This window comes from Miniopterus natalensis, chromosome 7 (genome assembly GCF_054644295.1).
Source record: "Miniopterus natalensis isolate mMinNat1 chromosome 7, mMinNat1.hap1, whole genome shotgun sequence".
NCBI classification, from domain to species: Eukaryota; Metazoa; Chordata; class Mammalia; order Chiroptera; family Miniopteridae; genus Miniopterus; species Miniopterus natalensis.
Genome location: NC_142087.1, coordinates 16,849,862 through 16,875,276, shown reverse-complemented (window position 1 = coordinate 16,875,276; position 25,415 = coordinate 16,849,862). Strand labels below are relative to the sequence as shown.

Genomic DNA, 25,415 nt, shown 5'->3' with positions numbered 1-25,415 from the left:
AAGATCTAGGGACATGTACATGTCTACCCAATATCCCCACCTCTGGCTCTCACAAAGTTAGATCACAAAGTCACTTTCACCCCAAATTCTTATAATTTACATTACACTTTTATTCATCTTCCCTCAGTCATAGCTGCTACACTGTATAACTGGTGTTACAGGTTTATTTCCTGCCATGCTCAAGATAAGGTTCCTTCTGATCAGGTCAGTTTATTTTAGAACAAGTATATTATTCCTTGTCCACATGAAATATACTTAATTATCACTTACCCAATCATTCGAGTATTTTAAGCGAAGATCTAAAAGCCAAAGTCTAGTTTAATGACATCATCTACATAGACTATAGAAAAAGAAAAACAGCATGTTTCATGAGCATCAAATTCTACAACTCCTGATTTGAAAAGAAATGCAAAGTAGAATTCTCATCCCTTATGATTCACCTTGGTAACTTAATGCCTTGAGCGAATGCAATAGCAGTCACTCACCTTCCAGGTTCTGTTTTTGTTCATGACTGACTTAATTCAGAGCTAGAAAAAAAAATACACTCATGAAGTTAAAACCTATGCCAAACATCTTTAGAAACATTTAACAAATCTAGAAAAATCTAGAATCCTAACAAAGGTAAAACTATTTTATTTATTTATTTTTAATATCTTTATTGATTCCAGAGAGAGGAAAGGAGAGGGAGAGAGAGAGATAGGAACATCAATGATGAGAGAGTCATTGATCGAGTCCACAACCCGGGCATGTGCCCTGACCGGGAATCGAACCCTGATCGCCTGGATCCTAGGTTGATGCTCAGCCACTGAGCCACGCCCGGCCGGCAAGGTAAAACTATTTTAAACAAAAGTTGATTTAGAAAAATCCCTCCACACTTTTGCTTCTATTGATAGTTACTGAAAACAACAAAAATAAAATCAAAAAGCAATTTCAAATTACTAACATCATTATCATTTATAAAAGAGGTCGGGAACATCCAGCCTAGTCTGGCCCTGCCAACGCAACCAAAGGCGGGACTCGAAATTCAATAAATCTAGGAGCTTTTTCCATAGCCTTTATATATATATACACACATACATATATATATATATGTGTGTATGTATATATATATGTACGTATGTGTATATACACATATACATATATACACACACACATATAGAATTCAGAGAGAGGAAGGGAGAGGGAGAAAGATAGAAATATCAATGATAAGAGAATCGTCATTGATCGGCTGCCTCCTGCACGCCCCTGCCCGGGGATCAAGCCCACAACCTGGGCATGTGCCCTGACAAGGAATCAAACTGCAATCTCCTGGATCCTAGGTTAATGTTCAACTGCTGAGCCATGCCCAGCCGGGCTCTCATCAATGTTTCTCTCTCTCCCCCTCTCCCTATAAAATCAATAAAAACATATTTTTAAAAAATGAACAAATTACTAATTCAGTACAACCTAAAATGGTATCTGCTAAGATGTGTTATAACTGATGATGATGAAAATGTGTAGAGTAGAAAAGGGCTTATCGTATTTTTCCTCAGCAGGTACTCTGGAAAATATTTGATTTATCATGTGCTATTGAACCAACAATGCTGACGGTGAACTTCAAACCACTGTCATAAACCTGACTTGCCTGATCACACAGCAATTTCATGGCTTAGCAGCAGTGAAGTTTTAGTGTGATTTTTTTTTAAGCCCAGGGCTGAGACTGAAAATTTTCAAAACAATAAGACCTCTTTCAGCCACTATTATCAAACAATGAATAGTCCTGGGAATGTAGATTTTATAATATTTAATAAATTCAAAAAAAATTACAGGGCTGAACAACACTTACATGCAAATCTGAAACTGCAGTTACGTCATGTAGACAAAAATTAATATGTGAATCATGAGCAGTATTAGCCCTTTGCGGTCGTATTAAATTTGGACATGGGTGTCGTACTGGTCAGAATTAATTTCCATTGAAAGAGCAGTGATACATAACATGCAAGATTATGAAGGATAAACAAGAGAAATTATGAACTGATACATGAATTAATAGAGTTAAGATTCGTACAGTTCCTTGCTGTGGTGGCTGAGAGCAGACAAACGACCGCAAAGGGTTAAGATGCTTTATACACTCCCCATGCTGTCAAAAGTTCAAACAAGCCTGGCTAGTGTTGGTCAGTGGTTGAGCGTCGACCCATGCACCAAGAAGTCACAGTTCGATTCCAGGTCAGGGCACATGTCTGGGTTGTGGGCTTCATCCCCAGCAGAGGGCGTGCAGGAGGCAGCCGACTGATATTCTCTCCCATCGATGTTTCTCTCTCTTCCTTTCCCTTCCTCTTTCTCTCTAAAAACAAACAAACAAGTGAGATCTACATTCCCAAACAAATTTTCAGTGGATATACAGGGTGGGGCAAAAGTAGGTTTACAGCTGTGAGTACACAAACACAAAGTTTATTCTCATATTATTATTTATTAATTATTGTATTACTGTATTCTCCATATGAAAAACTGTAAACCTACTTTTGCCCCACTCTGTATTTCCTTAACTACAGTTCTGGGAGCACTTTTAGGACTTCAATGAAAGTACAAAGAAAATTTCTGTATTTTAAAATCTATTTAATAGTTCAATTATGGAGGTTCCACCTAACCTTCAGCTGAAAGTAATCTGCAACGTAATGATATGCTAAACAGCAAATATTAAAAGAAAAATCTAATATAATTCTATAACGTTTCCCAAGTTATTAATACGCTCAACTGAAATAATATGCTTGTGGGCTGATATTAATGTTTGGCCGTACATCTGTGTGAAGACGTTTTCAAAGATGAAATGTGTAAAACCTCATTACAGATCAGCATTAACAGATAAATATTTTAAACCAATTTTGACAGGAAACACTAATTCTGAACCCCAACTAAGGAAAATGTTTCATCCTAAAAAAAAGAATTCCATTTTTCTCATTATTATACCTTTTATTACCAAAAGCTATACTTAACAGCAATTCATTATTTAGTATTAACAAACTATTAATTATTATATTTGAATTTCATCAATAAGAAATTTGTGGAAATTTGTTTTCTCTCGTTATAAAATACCTACTAATAGCCTCATTTTGCTTTCTGACCTGTGAAGCCTAAAATACTTAATTCTCTGGCTCTTTACAGAAAATGTTTGATGATCCCTCCTTTGTAGAAAGGTATTCTTTAACATAAGCACATAAAAGCATATCCTTTATTTCCTCCAGCAATTGGTAAAAAAAACTTTTACCCAATACAAATAGGACCTGGGCTAATAAATTACATGGAAAAAAAATACAGTAAATCAGGTAATCAAAAATAAATATATGTAACTTAAATATTTGATTTTTTTACTTAAAACAAATACATGTACATTCATCAACCAATATTGTGGTAGAAAGCCAAGACCTCGTTTTTGAGTATGGATCTGCTAAATAAAGTTTCACATGTTCGTTCTTGCATATATCATATCCATAGTACATATCTGTAATGTCATGTTTCAATTTCTTTAAAGTGGAGCAAGAACTCAGACAACTGTAAGACAACTGAGCATCAAACCATTAATATGATCCCCCCCAATCTTTCGAAGTATTCATACTCACAACTAATAAAACAGTAATTGGAGGAGGAAGACTTATCCAATTCTGTTTATCCAATTCTTTCAAAAATCTTCAACTTAACTTTCTTAAAAACAACTATTTTTGTACACATATTTCATTAGTTTATGTAATATTTAATTAGGTTACACATTTACAATAATAAGTATAACTAGCATAAGCAGGTTTGAAGCATAATGATACATCAAAGTAGAAAATTCGGCTAGTGATTGCCGAAGGCAAGGTATACACCAGAGAGTAGTCTACCAGCCAAGAGTTGATTCTTATTTTAAAAATCACTCAGTACATTCTAGAGAAAGAATGAAGAGTATGGTTTAATTCAGTAACTTGGTTAAGTATACTCTAAAATCTGGTGATTATTTAAGCATAGTCTAAATTAGCAATCTTCATGTATTTTTTCCCCATACAGCCCACTGCTGCAGGACCATGAATACTCCATACTTTTCTCCCTGATTTTTAAATGTTACTTACATCACATTCTAACTTCCCACACATATCCAGGTCTGTTTTGAACTTACTATCCTGCTCTAAATACTTGCTTGTCAATTCTAACATGAATGCCAAACTGTCTTAAATACCTTTAATTTTCTAATATATTTTACTATTTGGATAGTTAATATCACTTCTACTGCCCTCCCATTATTGTTCCTTTTCAAAAATTTTCAAAATTTTCTCAACTATAAATTTACTCTTGCCCGGCCGGGCATGGCTCAGCGGTTAAGCGTCGACCTAGGATCCAGGCGATAAGGGTTCGATTCCCGGTCAGGGCACATGCCCGGGTTGCGGGCTGCAGCCGATCATTGATGTTTCTATCTCTCTCCCTCTCCTTTCCTCTCTCTGAAATCAATAAAGATATATTTTAAAAAAACAAAAACAAAACTATAAATTTACTCTTCCAAATGAACTGCATGTGCAATTTGTCAAGCTCTCAAAAGGTGCTCCCCACTGGGCTTACAAAACAGTCTGCATTAAGTCTATAGAATAATTTGGGGAGCACTGACATCTATACAATATCTTTATAATATATAAGTTTTTCACATTCAGGTACGTAGCATAAATATCTAATTTATTTATATCTTTTTAAAAATCCTTCAGTAAAGCTTTACAGTTTTCTTCATATTAGTCTTGCACATTTCTTATTAAGTTAATTTGTGCACTCTCCTATCTCCATATCATTTTTTTAAAATTTAAAATTCTGCTAGTGTAGCACTTAACACATATATAAAGAATTAAGTTAAAAGAAAAAGAATTAAGCTCTGTAAGAACAGGCCATCCTCACGTCTTCACCCTCCTCCGCCCACACCCTCCAAAACCACCAGCAGCTTTCAAGGGAAGAGGATGTGTCTCACTCACCTTTGAAATCCTGGCACCTACCTAGCATGTAGCAATCAATCAATCACCAATCAATGAATCTTTCCCAAACTGACAAATATCTTGCTAAGTTACCTAAACCTAATACTGAATATTTAAAAGGGACAAGGGAACAGGTGGTTTATTCATTTGGGGCAGGTAAGTTATTCCTAAACCCTCCACCCTTGTTAACCTAAAAAAATAGTCCATGTCAAAAATACCTTCCCTCCTTAAAAGATCTTTCATGAGTTCAGTAAACCTTTGAATTTATTTTTCAGCCTTTAAAACATCAATAATTCTCTTCCTTATATATAAATGGATAGCCAACATTTGTTGAGTGTTCCCTATAAGTTAGGTGGGTTAAAGAATTTAGCTCTTTTACTCCTCATGAAATGGGTAGTATCCCCATGAAGTGGATATTACAGCCCCATGAAGTGGATATTATCCCCCATTTTGCAGATGAGGAAACTGAGGCACAGAAAGGTTAAGTAAGTTCCCTAACATTACATCTCTAATAAGTTGCAGAGATGGAATTTGGACCAAGGCAGTCAGCTTCAGAATCCACAAAATATTTTAAAGAGCACATCATTTCATTTCATTAGTGAATAGACTTTAGTGAGTCAGCTGAAAACCTTCATTGTACTAAATAAAGCTTAGCATATCTACAACTCTTAACATTTTGAATTCATAAAGTTAAAAAAAAATCCTCAAATTATAATTAAATATATATATATTTTTAAATATATCTTTATTGATTTCAGAGAGAGGAAGGGAGAGGGAGGGAGAGAGAGAGAGAGAGACAGAAACATCAATGTGAGTCACTGATTGGCTGCCTCCTGCACGCCCCCGGCTGGGGATCGATCCCGAAACCCGTGTATATGCCCTGGCTGGGAATCAAACCGTGATCTCCTGGATCCTAGGTCGATGCTCAACCGCTGAGCCACGGCCGGCTGGGCTACAAATGTTTTAAAATATTCTTTAAAAGGGCTAAACATTAACAATTCTGTATTTTATAATCCTAATGTTTAAATTAGACATAAAAATCTTTAGTTAAATCACTGAAGTTTTGTTTAGCAACCTGTTAATATCTAACTGAATCACTTAAATCTGGGATTCCCACCCCACTTCTGGGATGACCTGGAATCATTTGGCACCAATGTCATTTCCCAAAATGTAGTATTAAAGAATCTCATGTTTTTCAAAGAAAGGATCAGACCAGTGCTGGCCACTACCAAGAATGAGTTTACTGAGTTTACTGCCTGGTTTCCATGACTGCATCAATCTGAGACCAGCATAAGAGAGAAGACGTATCCTTGGGAACCAACTCTTTGCTTCCCTCAATTAAGAAAAGAAGTAGGGGGAAAAAGAGAGGAACTTCAGAGTGATTTAACTTGTGTTTAATATGCCTAATGCACATAATAACCATGGGCAAAAGTCCTGTCCCAATCAAACTTGTGAGAAAGTTACGTGGTGCCTAGTGGAAAACCCCAAATTGGTTTTACAGAAAGTATCTTATGATTTATACACTATATATATATATATATATATATATATATATATATATATATATAGAGAGAGAGAGAGAGAGAGAGAGAGAGAGAGAGAGAGAGAGAGAGAGAGAGAGAGAGAGAGAGAGGAGTGCGGCAAACGTGGTTTACAGTTGCGAGTACACGAAACACAGTTTATTCTTATATTATTACTTATATTACTTCTCATACAAACTGTAAACCTACTTTTGCCCCACTCTGTACTTTGGTTTCAATCTTTAAAAGACAATAACAAAAGAAGCTGTAGCAATAAGAACTTTATAAATATCTAATTAGTGACAATATTTAGTACCCCCTCAATATCCTTACTGTAAACTGCATGCTACCATCTAAATTCTCCACACATCCTGTGTACTCTAGAAGTGTCCTTTGTTTTAGGCGTTGCAAATTGTGAAATTTCAAAATGAAAGGTTTTTTCAAATTCTGGAGAGGATTGAATATACTTATGAAAATACCTATGCTTCATAAGTTACAGATCCATTAATCACAAAAACATTTCTAAGGTAAGAACTTCCTATAAAGTACAAATGAACTTTAAAGAAACATATTAAGTACAGCCTCCCAAGTTTTCTTAAAGCAGGATCCCCCTTCCCTGGAGTTATAAATATACTTCCTGTCATCAATAGCAATGGCTGGAGCAACCCTCTGTTCAAAAGAACTAAAAATACATTATTGTACATACCCTTTCTTCTGCTACCCACCCACCATTCCAAAAGGAACTGACAGAAGGAAATGCAGAGTTGTGTAAAGTTCAGCTGAGAGCAGTGCAGAGATTGTAATTTTTTTTTAAAGGCTACCTTTAAATTGAATGACATCTTGGGACATATTAATCAGCTAATACAGGGTCAGAGTAAATTTTTCAAGTTTTGGAAAAGCTATTCCAGGTTACAAGTTATATACAGCGGGTAGAGCAAAAAGGATACAGGGCCAGATTCTCAATGTCAGAGAAAGAAGGTACAAATTCAGAAAAGGGAAAGACTAGAAAAAACCCTGTGGTACTGGAATGGAATTAGAGGTATCAGAATGAAATTATGGCTTTCAATATTTATAGGCAGATACGGATGTTTATGTTTATATGCATATGTATATATGAAAATATTACAAACCCTCCAACCACAAACCCCATCATGTGTTTCACTTCCTGCCCAAGAGTGGATGTTCCCAGCACTATAGTAATAAAGGCTTTCCCTTCACTCCCTCTGCCTCCTGACTGACGGTGGTGCTGCTTCCCTGATGTGGCCTTGCATTGCACGGTATCCCTCCTGCTTCTGGGAAACTGAGTAATAAACATCCTTCAGTGGCACTGATCTCTTCATGGCATCACTCAATCATACTTATAAATTAAACCCTGTGTACATTTTAAATCAATATCCGACCTCTGACCTCTAATAGAGCCTATGAGCAATGACACCCCAGTAGCAAAGAACATACCTGGCTGTCCAGATGTTGTTTTCTAAATACATCCTCTAATAAAAGGAACCTGAGCTCCCTGATAAAATGGCTGATTCCAGGATCAAGGAAGTGAAAGTACAAGATGAGCATGGATAATCTTTTTGTACCGAAAAGTAAGAAAAGTAAGTGATCAAAGAATGATGGGAACCTGAAAAAAGGACACAGGAGCCAGCTTAGAAGAATTCTGGGACAATTTGAGCATCAAAATAAAGGAAAAATTAATAAAATAGGAATCCAGGAATCCATGCAGATATGTTTGAATGATTAAAAAAAAAAAACACACAAGAAGAGGAAGCATTTCCCTACAATGAAATGCCATATGATAAATGCAGAAGGAATGATGAAATTTTAAAACTTCGCCATTTGGCCATCACTATAGTAATAACTGATTCAGGCACAAATCCTCAATGCATGCTAAAACAAGTAGGTAAAAATCTGATGAGAAATTTCTTTAGCCTCAAAGTATCATTCCAGCCCAGCTGGCAGTGGCTCAGTGGTTGAGCATCGACCCATGATACAGGAGATCGCAGTTCATCTCCTGGTAGGGCACATGCCCAGGTTGTGGGCTCGATCCCCAGCGGGGGGGCGTGCAGAAGGCAGCAATCAATGACTCTCTTATCATTGATGCTTCTCTCTCTCTCCTCTCCCTTCCTCTCTCTGAAATCAATAAAAGATATATTTAAAAAAATAATAAACTAAAGATTAAAGTGACAAAGATAAGGCAATTATGGTAAAATGTTAACATTAACAATGTGCAATGTGGGTGAAGGATATACTAAGCCAAACAGCGAATAAATATTAACAATTTCCAAAAGACTGAAATCATACAGTCATATTCTTTAACCACAATGCAATTAATCCATAAACCCAGTACAAAAAGATAAATAGAAAAACCTCATGTTTGAAAATTAAAAGACAGGCTTACAAATAACCCATGGATTAAAGAAGCAAACACAGTGGAAATTAGAGAACAGTCTGAACTGTTACTGAAAAAAAAATTCTAACCAAAATATTAGTAATCTGATGCCATCAACATATAGAATAAAAAAGACAATGCAGTACACATCACGACTTAACTGTGTTTAATGTTAAAAACTAATTAATGAAAGGTTGTTGCCAGAAGGCAGAGGGAAAGAGAAAGGAGAAGTTATTGTTTAAAGGGTACAGAGTTTCAGTTGGGGATGATGAAAAAGTTCTGGAGATGGATGGTAGAGATGGTAGCACAACAATTAGTAAGTAAATGTACTCTGAACTGGACTCTTAAAAATAGGTAGCATGGTAAATTTTGTTATGTATATTTTACAATAAAAAAATTAGATAAAACAATGAGCTTAAAAGAAAAAACTAAAAACAGAATTTTATCATTAAACTGATTAATGTAACTCATATTGAAAATTTAAAGAAAAATCCTATCTCAGTACAAGCAGAAAAATCATGGGATAAAATTCAACATACAGTCATAAAAACTCTTTGCAGCCCTGGCCAGTGTGGCTCAGATGGTTCAGTTGGTTGAGCGTCATCCTATGTATGGAAAAGGTCACTGGTTCGATTCCTAGTTGGGGTGTGTGCAGGAGGCAACTGACTGATATTTCTCCCTCTCCCTCTCCCTCCCTCCCTCTCCCTCTCTCTAAAATCAATAAAAACATATTTATATATAAAAAACACACACAAAAACTTTGCAGACAAGGAATAAAAGGGAACTTCCTTAATCTGACAAATGGCACCTATAACCAAATTACTCTAAGAATCACAGGGTTCGATTCAACAGACTCCTGTCAGATCAGATAACAATTCATGGAATTTAAAATCTTGTACCCTTCTTTTAAAATTCTATTACAATTATTTAAAATGTAAAAGGCACAAAAAGAAATTACTCCTCTATGCCAATAAACACTGTTTTGATTTCAATAACAATGACCTCAGAAAAATGGTGGCGCTAAGCTACCATTAGAAAAAAAAATGGCTTGCCTGGCTGGGTGTGGCTCAGCAGTTGAACATAGGCCTAGGATCCAGAAGATGGCAGTTTGATTCCCGGTCAGGGCACATACCCGGGTAGTGGGCTCGATCCCCAGTAGGGGGCATGCAGGAGGCAGCTGATCAATGAGGACTCTCCCATCATTGATTTTTCTCTCTCTCCTTCTCCCTTCCTCTCTCTGAAATCAATAAAGACATATATATATATTTTAAAATGACTTACGATCAACAACTTTAAAATCAAAATCATCATTCTGGGTAGGAAGTTAATATCCAACAATTTCTTTAAATACAACTCTGTTTTTTACAGTTGCCTTCTCCAAAAGAATTGTCCTGTTGGACTCACCAGGAAATTATGCTGTTTGAAATTAGGTATTTCACAGGCAGATTACTGATAGCTTTCTATAGCTAAAATGAATACCTGGGTACTCAACTTTGACATTTTTCAGACTAATCCCATTCAAGTCACGCTCCCTTCAATTGTAGAGAAAGTTGGAGCCTGATTTATTTGTTTGTGAGCTGGAGCTCTTGAATTCTTTTCTGATAGCCATCTTGGTCCTGCCTGCAGTTGCTCTATGTAGAGATGGAGTCATCACCTACTCAAGGCAGTGTTGTCTTTAAACATCTTCATTGTTAAAGTTGGATGTGCCATTAATCAGCAACTGTACTCATTATTTCAAAGTTTCTTTTTCTAATTCAGTGAAATCAAATCAAGAGAAATGATATATAGAAAACTGCCTTTCATTTGGGCATTTTTGGACTCTGCTTAAAATAAGTGAAGCTGTGAGATCTACAGCAAAATCACTACTACAGGTACAGATCCCTTTAAAAGGAAAACAAAATTCTTAACACACCTTCAATGCTAAGTTAAACTTTTTATTAATGAGTAAAATTGCTACACCATATAGCTATAGAATCAAAACAAATTTACAAATTAAATATAAAATATTAAACTAAAGAAAGTCAAATTAACAATATTAATAGATAGCAACAGACTTAATGTTGAAATTAAATCACTGCTCACAATATAGATATGGTATTGACTACTACGCAGTTTGTTTTTAAGTTTGGCATGCCTAAACATAATATGCCACATGATACCAATTCTCTACCACTTTCCCATTCAAACAACTGCAAAAGTTGCTCTGTGTGCCCAACACTACTTGGCCTTCCACTGGTTCCATAAACTATTTACTTCCAAAAAAAGAAGTATATAACCAATGATCCTAAACATACACACAAACATGGGCACTGAAATTGTGTGGCAATACTCAGTTAAAAGGTGGGCAGTTATTCACATACTTTTATTTCAGATTACCAAAGTTTAAAAAACTATTAGAGTCTACTCAGAGAAACTTCTCTCCAAAATATATCCAAGGACCCATTTGAGATACTGCACTACAGTATGACTGTGGAGTTATTATTGAAAACATCCTCCATCATATCATATCACACAATATCCCTCTCAAGAGGAAAATGCCTCAAAACCTTAGGCAGGAAAGGCTGTTTTTCACTCCTGATAATGGCTTATATCTTGTAAGTCAAGTAAATCTCTTGAAACCACTTTGCTTTGGCTAATATGAGATCTCAAGATGTGTGTAGTCTTCTTTAAATAACTGCATAGGATCTAATGGACTGCACTCTCTGTACTAACATTCTCAGGCTGCCACTCTGCTACCATGAGACCCTTACTTTTTCCCTTCACTCTGACTTCTTTACATATATATTTACCTATTTAAATCTTATTTGTCCTTGCTGACTAGGTAATCAAGCACACATCATAAAAATCAAAGAATACAAAAGAAAATACACTGAATAGAAGGCATCCTTCCCACCAGCCATGTGATTCCCCACCCCAGGTGTTGTTATTATTACCAGTTTCTTCCATGTCTTTCTAGAGAACTCCTAAACACACACTCTCTAAATACACACACACATTATGGTATTATCTGTATTGTAGCAAATCACTTCAAATTCTTCTTAGAATGAGCTATATTATAAGTACACTGGTCCTAATGTTTTAGAAATTATAGTATCTTAGAATTAAATTACTTTAGAGATAGAAAGATCTTAAACCATCAAATCCTTTATCACTTTACAGATGAAACTGTGACCCAGGGAGACTTGCCTAAAGTAACATGGCTAATTAGTATTACCAGAAATAGAGCTGAAGTCTAACTCCAAACTCCTTCTTTATCCAAGGTGTACTCAAATTTCTTTACATTTTCCATAATCACAAGGTGTTTTATGTATTTTTATTTATTTATCTTTTTAATCCTCACCCGAGAATATTTTTTCCCCATGCATTTTAGGGGGAAGAGAGAGAAAGAGAGAGAGAAGCATCAATGTTCGAGAGACACATCAATTGGTTGCTTCCTATGTAGGGGATCAAGCCCACAACTGAAGTACGTGCCCTTGACCAGAATCAAACCCAATACCCTTCAGTCCTCAGACCAATGCTCTAACCACTGAGCAACTGGCTAGGGCATCAATAAAGCTCTTTTTTTAATTACAAGAAAAATGCTATCTCATAGCATGTTTCTTTCTAAGAAAAAAGCAGTTACTTTTTCATTCCCTGTTAAAATAACACCTTTACTTGAAGAGGCAGATTAAAGATATTAGTTTTTCAAATATTTGCTAGGTAGCCATTTATCACAGGAAAAGTTGTGGTTTTTTTAATAAAAGAAAAATGCGTAACATTAACAACTTTACCACAAGATAAGCAATGAATGATTACCTGCCTCAACAGTCCATGAAGAAGCAGTGAATTAATTTCATCTTTTTATTCAGCTGTTCTATCAGAGTTTACATTTAGACAATTATTCCATATATAGCAATGTTATTAAGGCAGTCCTTCATCATTAAGAATTCTTCTCCAGTACAACTTTCCTTCAGTAGCTCACAAAATAACTGATTTTTCTTGGATTTAATTATTAAAGGAGAATCTAGACAATACATGCTAGAAGCTTCTAAACTTTTAGAACTATAGAGCAAAACTCCCACACTGCAAAATTTGTTCTAATATTGTTTGTTCAAATCTTCAGCAACATTTTCTATGCATCTTATAAGAGTATTTGCTGACAAAGGAATGCATTCTTTTCCATGTACTATATCAGGGTTTTTTTAAGTGAGTCTTTTTTTGGTGGAGGGAAGGGAGGACAGAGAGGAAGAACCTGCCAATGGTATGTGCCTTTTTGGTCTTTTGTAAGAACAAAAAACCTCAAAATATATACTTTAATAATTAGGTTAGTAAAATTATATACATCTGACTGAATAGCCTATGACTTTAAATATCACTGGGGGGAAAATGAAGAGGTTCTCTTTATGTTCCAGATGCTTAGTTTTCAAATGTCCTGGTGCTAGTGATAGCCTAATATTCTATTATTTAATATTTCAAGGTTCTATATACTCTCAAAGCAAGGTTCCTATTAATGACAGAGGATGTAAATCCATGTTTTAAATAGGCTTCTTGATATTTCTGATATAGTAAGAGCTGATTTATTTAATCTGATTAATAGTTCACCAAGAGCTGAGAATAGGGAATGGACAAGGGTCAGTACTGCCATTGTTTGTGCTTGAATTATTAGCATTTCCTCCAATCACTGGTTTCTTTGCAGAAATCATTTTAAGCTACCTGTCCATTTTGTAAAGGTTTAATGAAAATTGCATAGTATACACTGTTATCAATATGCTGCAATACACTGAAAGCAAATGTATAAATATGGCTCTGCACGCTCACAGCAGAGCTCCCTTCTCTTCCTTCAGGACATCCAAAGTTCTGTAGTTAACATGGTAATACTGATTGACCTGTAGACCCAACAAGATACCAGTGACAATCCCTAGGTTTAATGTTTTATCACTTTTTAGATAAAAATGATAAAAAGCAGCTCTAAAATTTTCTTCCAGCATCCTATCAACCTCATTTTGAAAACCACTGCTCTGGATTGCTGCCATAGTGAATTTTTACAACTGCAAATCAGACCAGTTAACTCTCCTCAAAATCCTTCAATGGCTTAGCTTTGCCTTCAGGATAAAATCCAAAATCCTTGCATGGTATATGGGGCCCTCAAGTCTGGCCCCCACCTCTCTCTAGTCCAGTGCTGCCCAACCCTGGCTACATATGAGAATCACCTTGGGAGTTAAAAATACTATATATGTATATATATATGTGTATATATATATATATATATATATATATATATATATGCCCTGGCCAGTGTGGCTCAGTTGATTGAGCATCATTCTGTGCACCAAAAGGTCCCGATAGATTCCCTGGTTAGGTGCAGGAAGCAGCAGACTGATGTTTCTTATATCGATGTTTCTCTCTCCCTTTCCCCCACTTCTTCTCTCTAAAGTCAATTAAAAAACCAGCATAGCCCTAGCTCGTTTGGCTCAGGGTTAAAGCACTGGCCTGAGGACTGAAGGGTCTCAGGTTCGATTCCAGTCAAGGGCACATACCTCAGTTGCAGGGCTCAATCCCCAGCCCCAGTCAGGGTGTGCTGGAGGCAACCAATCGATGTCTCTCTCTCACATCGTTGTTTCTCTCCCGCCCCCCACTCTCTCTGAAAAGCAACGGAAAAAATATCTTCAGGTGAGGAAATAAACAAATAAATAAATTTAAAAAAACACACAACAAAAAAACACACCAATATATCCTTGGGTGAAGATTAAGAAAAAAAAAATACCTGGGGGTGGGGTATTTGCATCACTGATTTTGTAAGTTCCCCAGGTAAATCTAAAGTACAGCCAGGGCAGAGAACTATCCCCTTCTACTCACCTTGGTCAGTCAGTTTCTGGTGCTCACCAAGCTCTCAATTAGGCCTTGCTACTCCAAGTGGGATCCACCTACCAGTAGCATCTGCCTCACCTGGGAGCTGTTTAGTCATGCAGAATCCAAAGTCCCACCCGAGACCTACTGAATCAGGACTTGGCATTTTAACAAGATCCCCAGATGGTTTATGTGAACATTCAAATTAGAGAAGCAATGCCCTAAGATACCAAAAACCCTTCCCAGCTCAGGGCCTTTGTAAGTGATGTTCAATTGCAAATGTTCAACACTGAACTTCCCTGGCACTCACAAGGTTTACCATTCCCCTTTGATCATATCTGTAATTACCATAAAGTGATTAATGCCTGTTACTGTATTAGCCCTATAGGGACAGGTATCACATCCATGATACTCTGGGGTATTCCCAACTCCTGGCACAATGTCTGCTATTTTCAATCAAACAGCATCTAGTCTTTTGTTTCATACCAATATGCTCTTATCCTAAATTTCCACAATATTTCTGTCCCATCAACAATGCCTTTCTTCAAAAATAATTTGGTCTTAGCTACATAACTCTTGGATATGATATCGCACTTTCAAAATTTAAAGAGCTACTAGTCTCTTTTTCTAAAGAAATGTAAGTTAAACATAATTCAAAGTACCAATACATTTCTTTTAAATTGATAAAATCAAATATTAGCTTTTATTTGTAATAGCACTGGCTGGATTGTCAGGACACATAAATTGCTGATGGTGTTGTAAATTAGTTCAACCTTTCTAGGTAGCAATTCGGTATTGAAGCCATATCCTGAAGTCAGCAAACCCACTTTGGTGGTAAGAGTCCAAGAAAATAATCAAAAAGAAATATTTGAACAATGGTGCTCAGAAGTACCATTTTTAACAGTAAAAAGGAGAAAAATAAAAATAAAAAGAGTGCACAAACTATGGTTATCAATGCATAGGATACTATTAAGTAAATATAAAATAGTTGATGCTATGCAAGAATACAAAAATATTCTGTATGTACTGATTACAACTATTAAAAAAATCTACGCCAGTATACTGACACAGATGGATATGAATTTAGAGTAAAGTTTAACATTTAATGGATTCTTTTTTCTATAGAGAATATATTAAAGCAGATTTTAATGTTGGGTTACTATAGGTTTGCTGGTCAGGTTTGTTTGTTTGTTTTTATCCCCACCCAAGGATATTTTTTTCCATTGCTTTTCAGAGAGAGAGGGAGGGAGGGAGAAGCATCCATGAGAGAGAGAGACACATAGGTTGGTTGCCTCCCCTACCCGCCCCAACCAGGGCTGGGGATCAATCGAACCTGCAACTGAGGTATGTGCCCTTGGCCGCAATCGAACCTAGAACCCTTCAGTCCGCAGGCCTATGCTCTAACCAAAGCCAAACCGGCTAGGGCTACTGGTCAGTTTTTACTAAGTTAGCGTTAAAGCTATTTTTGTTGTACTTAGACTCACTAAAAAAACACAAAACATTTCTTCAGCTTTGGCATTTTAGAACATTTATTAGTTATTGAACTAGAAATAAAAGACAAGATTTTATATTTGGCCAGCTTCCTGCTTATACCTCAAATTTCACCTGTATTTCATTTTTTCCATACGAAGGTGGAGAAAAACAATGCAACAATGATTACAAATCGACTCTGAGCACCTCCAATGAAAGGTGTTGGGCAAATACAATATCAGAGCTGCTTAAAAAACAACTACCACCCACACTTAAGTCTTGCACAAGCCACTTTATCTTTCTGAGCCTCAATGTTTCCCCCCTGTAAATTGAGAGAAATACCTTAGAATCAAGGGGGGCGGGACACACATTCTGACAAAGACCCATTCACATTTTGGGGAGAGAAGATAAGTTACTATAACCCCTTCGAAAGGGTGGTGACTTGGCCACATGTCTAAAAATTTTTAATGCACATGTATCTCCCTGGCCAGTGTGGCTCAGTTGTTTGGCATGCCCCCGTGCAAAGAAAGGTTGCTGGCTGATTCTTGGTAGGGGCACCTGTGGGCTCGATCCCCAGTGAGGGCATGCGGGAGGCAGCCGATCCATGTGCTGCTCTCCCATCGATGTTTCTCTCACTCTCTAAAAAAGTCAATAAAAAATTTTTTTAAAGGCACATGTATCCTTTGAGACAGTAATTCCACTTTTAGAAATTTATTGTTCAGATTTTATACGTGAGTACATAAAGTATGTACAAGGGCATTCATCATAACGCTGTAACAGAAAAAATGGAAACAATTTACATGTTGTTTAACCCAAAGATTAGTTACAAATTATGGTGTGTACAATGAAATAAGGAAAAAGAATGTCAATTAAAAAAATGAATGGCTCTATATGTACAAATATGGCATGATTTCCTAATTATGTTAAGTAAAAAAGAGCAAGGTGTGACTGGTATGTACCATAGGGGAAGGAGTATGGATGGACATATGTTTATAAAGGAACAGTGTCTATTTAAGGGCACAGAAACTGTAAACTTCAGTTATCTTTGGGGGGGGTCAAGGTAGGAAGGGAGACTTATTTTTCTCTATATGCCCTCTTATACTGCTGGGATTTTTTCTCAGATGTATTTATTATCTTTTCTCAAAACTGAGCAGGATTCTCTATAGGCTGCCCTCTGAATCTAAAATGCTGTGATTCTTTCTGCCTCTGTGGAGCCTGGCCACCGCCTCTCAAATTGCAGGAGTAACAGCATCTGGCCCCACACTACCCTGAATGACCTTTCCAAAATCCAGTCAGCCCAAGTCCCTGACCTCCTTTAAAATCCTCCAGTGGCTTTCTTCTGGCCAAACTTTAACACAGCACATACAGCCCTCAAGCTCACCCTAATCTCACCTCCCACTCTTCTTTCCTCTATCCAGTCCAACTAGGTTTAACTTCTCCAGGCTCCCCAAGAACAGTGGGTTCCTTCCACCTCCAAGCCCACTTGTGCTGTTCCCTCTTTCCTGTGTCCTGTCCACAAACTCCTATGCACCCTTCATGACCCAAAGGCCCCCTCCCAGTAAAGCTTTCTTGAACCACCTAGGGAGGGAATACTTTCTACACAGCCTGGCAGATGCTCTGGAACTAGACTGCTAAGATTCAAATCCTGCCTATTCCTTCATCTGCCCACTGTATGGCCTCAGTTTCCACCCTTGTCAAGTAGGAATAAGCCTCTACATGACTGTTGAAAGCATTAAATAATTCATGGAAATTTATTACATAGCTTGTCACAAGGCAAATAAAAGTTATTATTATTACACCTTCATATCACCTGTGATATATTTGTATCCATCTGTCCTGCATTAGACTGTGAGCTCCTCAAAGGTAAAGATTAGACCTCCTCACTTTTAATTTGTATTCCAAGCACTTCCCCTAACAAACAGAAAGAACATGAATGTACTTAAGTCTGAGGATTGGCTTTTCTGGTTCTGAATTTCACCCAGATGGTAAATAAATGGCTAAAAGGTGTCCAGTAAACAGCCTCTGGGATCCCATTATGCCTTAGAGTGCACATATCAGTCAGACCACAAGAGGAAGGCAGAGGTGAAAAGACACGCTGGGCTTTTGGCCTTTGGGAGACAGTCAAGCAGACTGGATGCCAGTGGGATATGAGGCCTGACAGTTCTTGCCTGATGACTACTAATGGCGGGGCTGGCTGGGGGTGGAAATGGGGAATCAGAGATACCAAAAGCCATAGGCATGCACTCCAAGAAAGCCCTCAAGAAACAGGAAAGATTCTTTTGGGAAGTGAGTACCTGGAAGTAAAAAGAGCAAAGATATAGGGAGAAGAGACGGGATAGAACCCACAAGCCAATCAGGAGCAAGAATCCTCTCAGTATGAGAGATGAAAAGGTACACAAGACACAGCTCCTTCCGTCAAGAGGCTTCTCTAGTGAAAAGGGCTGCAAAGGAAAAGACAGAGCTGGCCAGATAAAAGTGGGGAGGAAAAAGGATCACAGAAGCATAGGCATCCAAACTTGGGCTGAGGCAAGCGAGCAGCTCCGAACGGCTAGGGAGGGGGGTACGGAGAACCAAAGAATTCAACTAAAACTAAGAGAGTAAGTTAAGGCAAGACTGTCAAGGCCTTGTATGACTTGATAAGACATTTTAGGCTTCACTCAACCCATGGGAAAAGGACACTGAGGGAATTTTTAAATAAACAGATGACAGCATCAGCTCTGTGCTTTTTGAAGGAGTGGCCAGGCGGGGAGATGTTCGCCCATCTTCCCTGTCATTCCTTCCCCCGCCCACCATCTTCTAGTTCTAGGGCCGCCTTCACAGCAAGCAGGTGGCTGATGAGGAGATCTCGGGAAATGCGACCGGTTCTAGAGCAGGACTCCCTCCCTGGGCAAAGGTTCCTGGAGGCATTCACCCCGTCTAGGGAGGTTCTGAACATTCTTTTCCTGTCTTACAAACAACATGACCTCAAAAAAACAACCAAAAAAAAAACACCAAAAAAAACCCAACCCTTCAACATTGGGCTCAGCTCTGCCATTATTATTTTTATCTTCAGGAAATACAACTAGGAACTAATTTTTCAAAAACCGATATTCTTTATTTTATTTACCAAAAGTAGAAAGGGAGGGGTATCTGAATTCCCGACTGGCTCGCTCTGAGGTCTGGGCAGCTCTAAGCCCCATTTCCTTTCTTAAACGGCCTCAACAGTTGGGAGTGGGCGGAAAAAAGAGGGGCCTGCGACAGGGGTCTGGGGGCTTCACGGGAAAGAAAAGTTGGTCTCTGCAAGAGCAAATTTTCTCAGGCCAGGAGTTTCCCTTTCTCTTCCCATTAAATGGACCTGAGCAAATTGTTCCCACTGTTCCAAGTTTCTTCATTGAGAACGAGTTCGGGTAGCCCGGGCCTGCCCCCAGGAGGACGCGCGCGAAGTTCCCGGGCAGTCGTCAGGGGTCGGCGACCATCCCGCACGTTTCCGGGGACGGGGACCGCCCCCGCCCCCGCCCCCGCCCCCGGACGGCGCGAGGGTGTGCGAGCCGACGGGATTCTAGACGCCGGAAGGCTTCCACCGGGAAAAAAGGGATTGGGGCTCCTGCCAGGTACCCCTCCCGCCCACGCCCAGAGCCCCCCACCCCTACCCCGCCACTTCCAAAGCCCCCGCGGCGGCGGCGGCCGCGAACACTCACGGAGTCCGGCGCTGGGCGGGACCGCTGGGGACGAGGACGGCGGCTCCGCCTCGGCTGCGCGGCGGCGTCTCGGCCCGCCACACGCCTTCAGGGCCGCCGCCCGGCCCGCGGCTTGGAGCCCCGCGGCGGCGGCGGCGGCCTCGCCTCCATGGCGAGGGGAAGTGGCTGAAAGGCGACAAGAGAGGGCGACGGGGACGGCTGCAGCGGCCCGGGGTCCGAGCTGGTTCGCGCGCGCGCGCCTCTGTCAGCACCACACTCGCCGCAGCCTAGCTCCTGAGCCGGCCTTGGCTGTAAGGTGCCTCCTTATTGGCCGTTCAGAGCCGAGCGCTGATTGGCCCACACTAAAAGGGCGTCTCCCGGCCCTCCGGGGCCCCGCCTCTGCGCGCCTCCGAGTGCTTGTTCACTGCACCCCGCGCAGAGCTGGGTCCCACGGTCTCACCGTCTCGCGCGCTGCCCCATCGCAGCGATATGCGCCCCATCGAAGCCCTGTCCTCCGGGAAACAGGACTCCTGGAGCGCCGGCCACGCGTGCACCCACGCCTTTCGCCTCTCTACAGTCCCAGCCCCTTAGACGTGGGCCTTCCTCCCAGTTTTCAGATGCGAAAACTGCGGCCAAATACAAGTTACACCGTCTAGCGACAAAGGCGGTCTGGAATTCAAGTGCTGTCTTCCCACTCCTCTCTCCAAAAGTGTTCCATTCGGATTTTACCCCCCTAATTGCTGCAAGGTATTTAAAGGAAAAAGACTCTCACGGGGAAGAAAGAGGAACCTGCAAAGCCCCTCGAACGGGTCTGGCACCGTGGGTGTCGTCTTACATCGAGTCAGCCCACGCCGTCCCCACCCGAGCCCCAGGGAAATCTTCGCTTTCCAGATGCACGCACCGGGGCCTGGCTCGCCGCGGAGCCGGGAAGAAACACAACACATGGTGCTCTGTGGCAGGGGTGTTGTTTGGATAGGCCTGGCGGGGGCGGGTAGGGGAGGTTCAAAGCGCTGGGAGGACCAGGAGACTCGCTCCCCCTTGGGGCCCGGGACCGGGTAGGGGGTGCGTAACTCCTCGCCAGTGCTCCCGGCCCTATGTGTGGCGCCCCAAAGCCAGCCGTCCATTTGCCCAGCAGGAACGGTTTCCCAGGCTGCAGGACTTGGGTATCCGCTGCTGAAGGCCGACTGGAGCCCAGGTGGGTGGCTGGTGACACACTCTCCTGGTTGTGACCCCATGCAGCGTCCCTCGGACACACCGGGACCCGCACTGGGAGAGTGGGCGTCTGTAGGGTGGAGATAGATTGCACAGCAGTGTGCAAACAGAGCTTGGCAGTGACACTTCACCCGACCTGGAGTTTGCACTATCTGGGGTGGGTTGCAGCGAGCCCTTCCTCCTGGCCCGCAGCCCCTGAACCCCTCCCCTCCCACTATCTATTGGGCAGAGTCGCAGGATTGACCGGCGCACCCCAGGGGTAGGGTCTGTAGTCAGCGTCAGTTCTTCCTGGCGGGGCGGGTTAGGTGGGGACATTTTGGTGGAGAAGGCGGCCACATCAGCTGCCATTTTCACTTGGTTTGTGCCCCTTCCACGTCCAGTCCCCACCACCGCATGCAGTTGGGGCTCCAACTTAAAACCGTGCACACCCCGCCCCCGTATTTGTTGGATAAGTGAGTGCATGCCGACCAGAGTTGGAGCCTGCGAGTACTGGGTGCAGTGGGCCTCTTTCAGGCCATCCCCTCGCCAGCGGAAAAGTCCCTTCTTGAGTGGGAGACGTGTTTCTTATTCCCTCTGGGCAGGGTTTGCCCAGAAGCGGCGTGAAATGGCGAAACCTAAGGCGCCCCTGTAGGACAGCCACTCCAGCTCCAAGGCCCACAGGCCACATGCCCAATCTCCTGTTAGACCCAATGAGGGCAAGTTCTTTCATATGCCCACCGTTCACGTTTCCCACGAAGTCTGTACTCGGTATCTGCACGCCAACGGAAAAGTGAAAAGCCTGCGTTCAAAGTGTTTAGAACCCCTGAAAAACAATGACTGTAGGAAGTCCCTGGGTAGCTAGAATAGCAGCACCCTAGGACCAACCTGATCAGTGTGGTTTTACTTTATCTACATTCAAGCTACACTTATTTTAAATGTCTTTATTGATTTCAGAGAGGGAGAGAAGAGAGAAACATCAATGATGCATCATTGATCAGCTGCCTCCTACACACCTCCTACTGGGAATCTAACAGGGCATGTACCCTGACCAGAATTGGGATCTCCTGGATCCACCAGGTTAGTATTTAATGTTTTAGTTCATTTATATTTTATTTATATTTTTACTTACTTTACCATAAAAGGTTTTGAGATGCTACTCATGTTTTCTAATATACATTAAAATAAATAGCTTGCTTTTTTTTTTAAGTGTTCATCCTTGAGATCTGCAGGATCTCCAGCCTGTGTGACCACACTTGGGAAAATGCTTCAGTTGGGTGTGGGAGAGAACCCTGGGGTTCAAGCCTCTCCATTGGCTGGGTGACCTGAATCTCCTTCTGCTACTCTTCCTGGAACCTCTCAGGACTGTACTGAGAATTGCAGGCATGTACAGCTTGGCAAGTAACCCTGTCTCAGTAAATGCAGTTCCTTCTCTCCATGAGACAGCTGCACTGTGGTCAGACCATTTGTGGTGTGTGTGCAGGGGGTGTCAGAACTTCAGACCAAAGAGAGGCAGGGTCTTGGGTGTCTCATTCTGGAGACCTGGGGAAGGAGAGTTCAGCTTGGCAACCACACATACCCTGTTGCCAGTGGGAGAGGACAGAGTCCCATCCTCAGCTGCCCACCTGTGGAGACCTGCCCATCCTCCCCATCCTACCTGACCCTGGGCTGTCCACAGCTTCACCCCTCTACCACAGGACAAAGGGCTATCTTCAAAGAGGAGAAAAGAACTGAGATAAGGGGGGGAGGGAGGCTTCCTGTACCCAGGTTTACCCAAGTGGGAGGCCAAAGCCTTCCTCCCAGTCCTGGTTTAGTCCTACCCCACAGGAGTGTATACCTACAGATAGGTGCCAGGGGTCATGAGAAAAGAACTAGATTATAAGGAGAGCTGGAGGAGAGGGGTAAAGGACTCCTGTTTCTGTAGACAAGTCACTTCCCCTCTCAGGGCCTCCCTTCCCTATGTAGTAAATGGAACAATGAGTCATTTACTCAACAAGTACTTATTGAGTACAGACCATGTGCTGGACACAGCAGGGAGTAAGACAGTAAAGGTCTCTGCTCTCATGAAACATTCTGGATGGGGCGACAGACAATAAACAAACAAGTGAACAAGAAAACTTCTTAAATGCTGTAATGAAAATAAACAAGGCGCCTGGCGAGTGTGGTTGAGCGCTGTCCTGTGCACCAAGAGGTACCCAATTCGACTCCAGTCAGGCCACATATCTGGGTTTCAGGCTCGATCCCCAGTAGGGGGTTGCAGGAGGCAGCAGATCAATGTGTCTATCTCTCTCTCCCTCCCCCTTCCTCTCTCTCTAAAATCAATAAAAACATATATATACAAGAAAAACTACCAAAACATCAAAAGATCTCTCTCCTTCACTCTATTTCTTAAAAAAAAAAAAGCAAGGCAATCAGAATGTTGAAGTAAATGAGAGCCAAGTGCCTTTCCAGGCCACTGTTCTACTTCCGAGGTCATTTGCCAGTACTCTACCTAAAAGAGACCACAGAACTCTCCCTGAGGTGGCTGGTAGGAGTCTTTGCTCTGACTCTCACTCCAGGGCTGCCATTAATATCCTAAACTAGAAGAAATGTTTCCAATCCTCTGCCCCCAGCCCTGAAATCCTGGTCCCAGGCCCAATCCTAGCCCCACCCATTGGCCAAGAGTTGGCCTCACCCAGATTGTAGGCCCAGGCCCACTATGCAGATTGCTCAGAGTAGAAGGCATTTTACACAAATTTCAATTGATCAGTAGAAGATTTGGAAAAAAAAAATCCTGGTTGTTTTTAAAATATCACTGTAAGTCTATGCATTTGTCAAAACTCAGCAAATGTATGCTTAAGATCTGAGCACTGTATATATAGATTTTGTCTGGGGGGGGAAACAAATTGCAAACAAATGAACTTTAGCTAATGAAATGCATTATGAAACATTTAGAAGTGTACTAATGACTGCAACTTACTTTGAAATGCATTAAAAATAAGACATTCGTAAGACGGATAAAAGGATGGATAGATGGATAGATATATGATAAATATTTTTAAATGTTAATGGTAGAATCCAGGGGGTGGGTGTATAGGTATTCACTGTAAAATTCTTTCAACTTAGTGCATGTTTGAAAGTTTTCGTGATAAAATGTTGGGGGGGGGGGGATCAGTGTTTAATTTTACAAAAGGTACACATGGCTGCCTTCAATTTTCAAACAACTCTCCCCATGAACAATTCTAGTGCTTCCCTACATGCATACACTTTTTTGAAGTTGTAATCACTTTGTATATTATCATTATTCTCACATATTTCTAGACCTTCATGTGTTCAATGTTTAATGTTTGGATATGACTATGAGTAAATATGCTGCATGTTACTTTGGGGGCATAGGCTTTTTATTGTGTACATTCTAAAAGCACTGCCCAGGGCCCCCCTTTCAGAGGGTGGACTGGGTTATGTGGTACCAACTTCTTTTCATCGAGAACTAGGAAAGCTGGAGAAAACATTTTAAAAAGTTACTAAAGAGCTACCAGGGAGGTGAAGAATTGTGGGTGAAGAATTATGGGGCCAAGACTAGAGAGGAAAAAAGCTCAGAATGATGATCCATTCCTTTCCCTGGAGGTGTCTGCTGATTCTGAGAGAGAAATCTGCTAGGCCGTGCCAGATGGTGATTCCAAAAACTGGCCACATTTCCAGTTCTGCATTCTTCTAGAATCTTGCTACTCCCCTATCAAGAGGTAGAGTCAATTTCCCTTAGAAATTGGGTGGTGTAGGCCTATGTGACTGCCTGGACAAAGAATGTGGCAGATGTGACTCCCAAAGCTAGGTTAGGGAAGGCAGTACAGCTTTGCCTGGCTTTCTTGGGATGCTGCCCTTGGGATCCTGGCTGCTATGTTGTGAGGTATGTGTTCATACCTCACATGTTGTAGGTTGTATGTGTTCTGACAGCCCCAGCTAAGATTCCAGTCAGAAACCAGCTTCCACTGCCAGACTGTGAGTTACCAAGCCTTCAGATGATTCTAACCTTCAGCTATCAAGTCACCTTCAACCTTTGAGTCTTCCAGCTGTTGACCCAGGCACTGTAGAACAGACAAACCATCCCTGTCTTACCCTGTCCAAATTCCTGACCCATGTATTAAGTGGTAAGCATAAGAAATGGTTGTTTTACAGTTTGACTTATATCCCCTGGGAGGATTTCCACAAACTAACATTTACAAATCAGGTGGGGGAAGAAAAAGAAAAATATTACTAGGCCTCTCTCACTCTTTTTCAGCAGCTGGAAGCTTTGGTGAGGCCTGCCCTCTCTCTGGGTTTTGGTTTCCTCCTTTGTCTCCCTTCTAGACGAAGGGGTAACAAGAGAAAAAATGCCCTCAGTGTTGGGTTAGGGCACTGGGACGTGAAGCCAAGGTGTCTA

At 40.8% G+C, this 25,415-nt stretch overlaps 1 protein-coding gene across 2 annotated transcripts in view; it reads right to left on the bottom strand.

The window, feature by feature from the left end:
* Positions 1 to 19,960, bottom strand: part of PTPRA (protein tyrosine phosphatase receptor type A) — a 110,047-nt gene extending 90,087 nt beyond the window's left edge. The window contains exon 1 of one of the 2 annotated variants that reach the window (XM_087818837.1): positions 19,850 to 19,960. The gene's annotated coding sequence lies outside the window, so the exon portion shown is untranslated. The remainder of the gene's footprint in view (positions 1 to 19,849) is intronic. The other variant, XM_087818838.1, reaches the window with a different exon arrangement.
* Positions 19,961 to 25,415: the final 5,455 nt, after the last annotated feature.